The sequence below is a fragment of the Chlamydotis macqueenii genome, chromosome 12 (assembly GCF_036417535.1).
Source record: "Chlamydotis macqueenii isolate bChlMac1 chromosome 12, bChlMac1.mat, whole genome shotgun sequence".
Taxonomy (NCBI): Eukaryota; Metazoa; Chordata; class Aves; order Otidiformes; family Otididae; genus Chlamydotis; species Chlamydotis macqueenii.
The window spans coordinates 19280712-19287215 of NC_141567.1; positions in this window are offsets into that span (position 1 = coordinate 19280712).

The window sequence follows — 6504 nt, forward strand, 5'->3', positions numbered from 1 at the left end:
TTGGTCCTGGGTCCTTGCTTTGCTTCAGTTACTCCATTGCTTTCTGGCTTATCGTAGGTTTCTCTGTCTCTTCAGAAGCATTTTAAATGTTTGTTTTTTTTTTTTTCTTTTTACAAGGCCTGGATGGGTATTTGGTCCTTGCAGCTGTTTTCTCAGTCCCTTGCTAGAGCTGTGGCCTCCTTTCTGAAACTTTCTCAGTCCTTTCTGTCATGCCCTCCCTCCCCTAGCACACTCAGTTGCTTCCTAGGTAGAGAGCAGTATGTCCTGCCTCGGTCTAGTCACTGTTTAAAAGGACAGCAGTGGAAAATGATATAAAATCAAACTATTTCCTGTAAAAACATGTTAATATGCTTTTGCTTATGATTTTAGAACCATACAGTGCTTTAAAAAGAAAAAAAAAAAAAACTTTTGGAAGAGCTAATGGATATATGTGGTTCTTCACAGGGTGGTGCTGTCCATTCCACTTAACTGTGGGCTTTTTATAGGGAGTGTTTCTGTGATAATTTAGATTGAATTTCTGTCCAGTCTGGAGAGTAGTAAGTCTTCACATGCTGAAAATGTTGTATTTTAAAAATACAGTCAGCTTCTTTACTAATTTATTACATGAGCTTGGTCCGTTTTGCTGTTAACTGTTCAGAGGGATTTTTAGGATCTTTTTCAATGGGCATCTTAAACTTCTGAATTTTATTCAGACTTTTTCCTCTTAAAAGGACCCTATATTCATTAAGTTTACTACTACCAGTCATTCTCTACAGAATTACAGTAAGCCAACCACTTCAAACTAATTAAGTTAACCTTTAAAAGAAGCCAATACCACCAGCCCTCCCTCCTCACCTACCCACCCCAGCACTTTTAAAAGCACTCAGATTGTGGAATCTCCATCCTTGTAGATATCAACAACCTGAGCCAACATGGTCCTGGACAACCTGCTGTAGCTGACTGGTGGGACTGTGCAATCTCCAGAGACGGCTTCCAGCCCCAACTGGTCTGTGGTTCTTCCACAATAAGAAATCTGAAATACTCTCTTCTCCAAAAAAGAAATACCCCAAAGATGTCAGGTTTTGTGTTTCCTGGGTTAGTTTAAATTATATCTGTCAAAACAACTTCACACGTTTCACCATCATGTTCACCCCTTTTCTCAACATTTGGAGAGTCTGGAAGAACGTTTGGTTTATTATAGACACTGAATAGGAAGTGTTTTAGTAGTAAGAGATTAAATAGTTTAGAGGGGATTAATTGTGAAGTTCAAGCAGGAAAAAATTAAGTAATTCAGCTTAAGAATCAAGGTACAAATAGCTTTATTTCGTGGCTGGCAGTAAATATGCATTTGTTGTAGTAGAGTAACATAGTGATTATGCTAATTATATCCTAATCTTGGTCTCTGGTTGGCAGCAAGGATTTATATGAGGGGATCCTGGGTCACTCAGTGTGTTTAAAAAACAAATAAAAAGGATTTAATTTTAAAAGTGAAAACTGTCTTGTGAAACTTTTTGAAATTAGCTAGCATCTGTTTGACAAAATAATTCTTTCAACAGCTTATAAAAGTCACGTTTAGTCAAACCTGAGTGTGAAGACTTAATTTGGAGTAGATGCCAGTGGACTGACCACTTCAAGAAAATGTTAATGCGAGAAACAAGTGGAGGGATTTGAGAATCAACATATACAGCTTCAGGTTCCAGTGGAAAAATCAAAGCCTTAGTCTCTTTATTGAAATTTCCTGGACAAAGGTATGCTTTTGAGGGAGAGGGCAGTTATCAGTTAAACTTATGATGCCGCACAGCACATGAAGGACAGACTGAAGGAAAAAAAAAAAAGATATCTAGATATAAAATAAAATTTGTTCCAAGTATATGAATATCATTCAGTTTACTAATGATCCTAACGCAATTCCCTATTCCCTTCCTAGGATTATAGATCTCATTTGCATAATCACTAAGTAACGATGCAGATACACAGATCTCCACACTTAGCGTTTATTATCTCTCTGCTGCAATTTGCCTCCTGTTTTGGAGTTGTCAAGATGTTTGTCAGCAGCTAAGATGGTAGCTTAATCTAGTCACCTCAGCTGTGAAGGAGAAAAGCTTAAGTATGCAAGGAGAAATGATTCTGAAAAGGAGTTGACCTATCAAAAGGAATGTGTGAATTCAAAACTCGATTCAGTTCATTCTATCCTCGCCCTTCCTACAGGTCAACTTGTAAACTTCTACTTGGAAATTTTATGTTCTTTGTTGTTTACTTTAGAGTGAGAATGTTCATTGTCTATCCTGATCTAGCCTTCAGATTGCATTGGGGCAGGGGGGTGAGGGAGGTGGGAGGAACCCTGTAATATTGATGCCGTAGGTTGGGAGTGAAGGAAAAGGAAAGCAGGATGGTAATAAATCTGTAAAATGGCTAACTCTTTAGAGGTAAAATATTGGTAAAAAGCTAATTCAATATATTGAAATCCTGCTACAAATTCCTTTTACATCAGGAACTGGGAAAATACCTCATCTAGTTATGGAGACAAACTGTGCTATTTGAAAACAATATCTGTTGAATTTTAACAAGGGAAAGAAATTTCTATTTGGATTTCAGTCAGAGAGGCAGAACCATTCCCAGACACTTTACTGGAATCGGCAGATGGAACACTGAAAATTCTCTTTGTTGGCAATATGACAGCACTCAAAATCCAGTGTTCATCTTGTGTATGTGTCCGCGTTGTTTCGAGGCTCTGCTGTTTATCAAAGGTAAGCACAGGAAGGATGTAGAATTCTGAAAAATGCTTGTCCAAAACAAAGACTTGAAAAATAGGGAAGCTGCTAAAACTCTGTATAATGTAGCACACTTCTAGGCGTTTGAAATGTTTCCCCATCAGGTGTGACATAAATTCCTCTCATATGTAATCAAAGTTTTATAGGTAAATCGCTGAGCTGTGCAGGTCCTAGTCTCTGTTCTGATAAATGTGGCCCTGAATCTGCCCTTGGTTTACTTGATGTATGAGAACTGTATTGTGTCTATAAAGCTTCCTCTTGTGTTTATTGTTATCTTCGCCTCTAGCTATGTGTTCTGGTTCTGGCTAGGACAGAGTTAATTTTCCCAGCTGGAGCTGGGAGAGGAGCTGGTGGCACCTGTGGCTGGGGACACAGCTGGGATAGTTACCAGTTAGCCAGCAGCTGGGATAGGTTACCCAAATTGGCCCAAGGGCTATTCCACACCAGGTGATGTCACACTCAGTCTATAAAGCAGGGATGGTGCTGAGGGACAGTTTTGCTCCTTGGGAGGGAGCTGGGTGTCAGGATCCACTGTAAGTTTTGTGCGTAAGTGTGTTCTGTTACTGGTTTTGTTTTCCATCTGGTTTCTCTTCCTCTGTTGATCTGTTAAACTGGTTTTATCCCATCCCATGAGTTTTGCTTTTGTTTCTTGATTCTCCTCCTCATCCCGTTGGGAATGGTGGCGAGGAGGGAAGTGAGTGAGTGACTGTGATATTTTAGCTGCTCAGTGGGGCACCACCACCAGACAGGGTTATTGTGAGCTTGATTTAGGGATGACTGTGAGACCGTCCTCTGTGCTGCTCTTTGTTGCTGATGGAACATTGTAATCCTGGTGACGTGCTGTAGAAAATATTCTGCTTCAGTTAAACAGCATGTACAGAATAGGAAATCTGAAAAATATGGAATAAAATAATGAAGAACTGGGGGGAAAAAAAAAGTAGGAAGCACTTCAGTACTTTGAGAACTTTTAAAACCTCTTTATTCATAGTTTGTCACTTGAGTTGTTGTATATAGTCAAATAAGAACAGAAAATGAAAATTGAGTATAATGACATTCTGACAAACATATTCAGGAGCAATTTTACAATTGTTTTTAAATTAGAATAGTATCAGTAGACTTGTCACAGGGAAAGTCCTGGAGAAACTTTTCTTTTAAAGTTAAACACCAGTTAGCTAGCTTTTTTTCTGTACACTCTTAAGACGTTCTTCACACTAACAGAGCACTCCAACCTTGAGTAATTGATTACTGATGCTGATAAGCATCAGAAGAGTAGACATTATCTAAGTATTTGTGGAATTTTAAAAATAAAACAGAGCATACTACTTAAATCAACTTCGAGTTAATTGCAAAGATTTTTTTTTAAAGTTTGACTCACTGTGGTACAGCAGAAATCTATGTATGAAATTTGATAGATTAATGTGTCTGGGTGGCAAATGATGAGCTGCTACTGTAAATTGTTGTTTCAGTAGTTACCCACAAGGTGGGGGAATGAATCTTTATATTGTACTGCTGTTGTCTTACAGCTTTTCTGCTTACCCTCCTCCTGCCTGGATACCATACTGTTACAATCATCTAGTGATATGGTCAATGCAGAGCATAGAGCTATAAATCAGAGGCTGGCAGAAGCTTTACAAACTTTTTTTTTTTTTGTGAGAACAGAACTTCATTTCCAGAGCTAACTGTCTTGTCTCTTATATGCCTTCCTATGTGGAGGCATATTTAGGACCCCTCCCTAATCTAAGGACTTAGCAAATTTGTAGACCTGGGAAATACATAACTTCGCTGAAAGCACATTTAGGGCCATGATTGCCAATAATAAGCATTAAACAATGTGGCTAAAGTGATATTAAAGCCACTTAGGCAGCCACTTAGTCTTACCAGTGCTGCAGTTCTGGTAAGATGGCAATTCTGTTCATTGGGGGTCTGCCTTCCTCTTTCTTTTGGTTCTTCTGTGGACCATGGCACATGGAACAGGCTGTTGTGTGACAATATGAGGCATTTAGCAAGAATATTGATTTGTGGAGTTCAAAGGCAGTCCAAGCCACTCATTCATGTTTCCGCGCCGTGCTCTCAGCTCGGTAAATTCGACTGTTGAACCAAACTCTGAATCAGATCGGGAAACTCATGTGGCTTAATATCAGTGAAACCTGTCAGTTGTGGGACTGAGCAGGTGGAAGAAGTATTGAGATTGCTGCCAAATGATTTATAGCTTCAAATCACAGCCTAAGTAATTCTTGTTTTGTGCTTACTCTTATGACATGTCATGCTTATGTAGATCAGAATGAGAACTTGCAGTTTTTAAAGGCTGTTTCTGTTTTTAAGCAGAAGCTATCCGCAGTTTATGTATCCTGCTACATCTTTTGGGGGAACTACTGAATTATCCCTATACTTTAGGATTTTGGTTACTGCAATACAGTAGTGAAGTCAACAGCACATCGCCAGCCTTTCTCCTCTGTTTTGATCATTCACAGCAATCAAAGCATCTATGCACCAGATGATTGCTTTTCTGTGTTTTGTTTCACCAAAATAGAAGGCAGCCTTATGTTTCTTACCTTGGCAAAAGTTGCACCAAAATTCATGTGTCACTACGTGGTACATGTGTGTAGTGTATACCACCGCATGGTTACAGTCCAGTAGACGTTTAGTGTGCTTGGCACAGTCTGTGTTTGATTAATCAGAGGACAGCTATAAAATACTCTTGTGCTTCAGCTCCTTGTAACGTGTAAGGAACATAGATGACGTTTGTTCAGACTGCTTGTAAAATCAAATGAGTGGCGTGATTTAATGTTGGGAAGAAACTGAAGTGGTATGAATTGTCTTAACTTTGAGATCAAACAAACAATGGAAGGGTGGGAAATACACATGTTAAATATTAAGTACTGTGATACCAACACCTAGACACAATCAACACAATTACCTGGAGTGGGTTAGTTTAGTAAAGACATGTTTCCCTTTTCCTGTGCTGATTCATCTTCTGCCAGGTTAACAGCCAGCTGAGTACCCTGAGAGGGGAAGGAGTGGGAGTAAAGGTTCCCTTCAGATGATGGCAAGTTGTTAGGTTGGCTCAGCTTCATCCCAAAAGCTAGGATGCTGAAGAATTAGTGGAATTTTTTCAACTGAAGCTGCACGCTAAAGACGTGAATTTACATTTGAACTAAGCTTTTCATTGAAAAATAACAGCCTTCCACAGTGTGTCTGGTTTTGTTGTCATTGAAGGATTAAGTAATAGAAAAGAAATTAAAAAAAAAATCATCTGGAAGTTGAAATACTCTGGTTTTCAAGTGTTATAGTGTTGTCTGATATGAAGTGTTACTGTTCAGTGTGTTCTTTTCTACGTGCTGAGGTCTGTGACCTGTTTGTGGGGCAGATGCATAACGCTCACATGGGCAGAGTGGAGTCAAGAAAATGCCCCAAAATTAGAGTCAAGAAGCAAAGAAAGGGAGTATGAAACTCCAGCAGAGAGGCTGTTGGCAGGCAGGCAGTTGATTAATCCACCAGCAGATACACAAGTGTGAGATGTTTTCTAAGGCCTATGCCAGATGAACAACAAGTAAGCAGTTAAACCTCCAAATCCTTCCAGTGACAGGAGTCAAACAGATGCCAGTGTGCAATAAACAGGGCGTGATTTAGGGTCCAGTCACCAGCAAACCTAGTGAGGATAAAGTGGAATAAAAGCTTCGCTGGCTGAAGTCCATCAAAGGTGGGATCAGGGCAGCTATCCACTTGCCATGAGATAATAGTGCTTTCCAAGGAG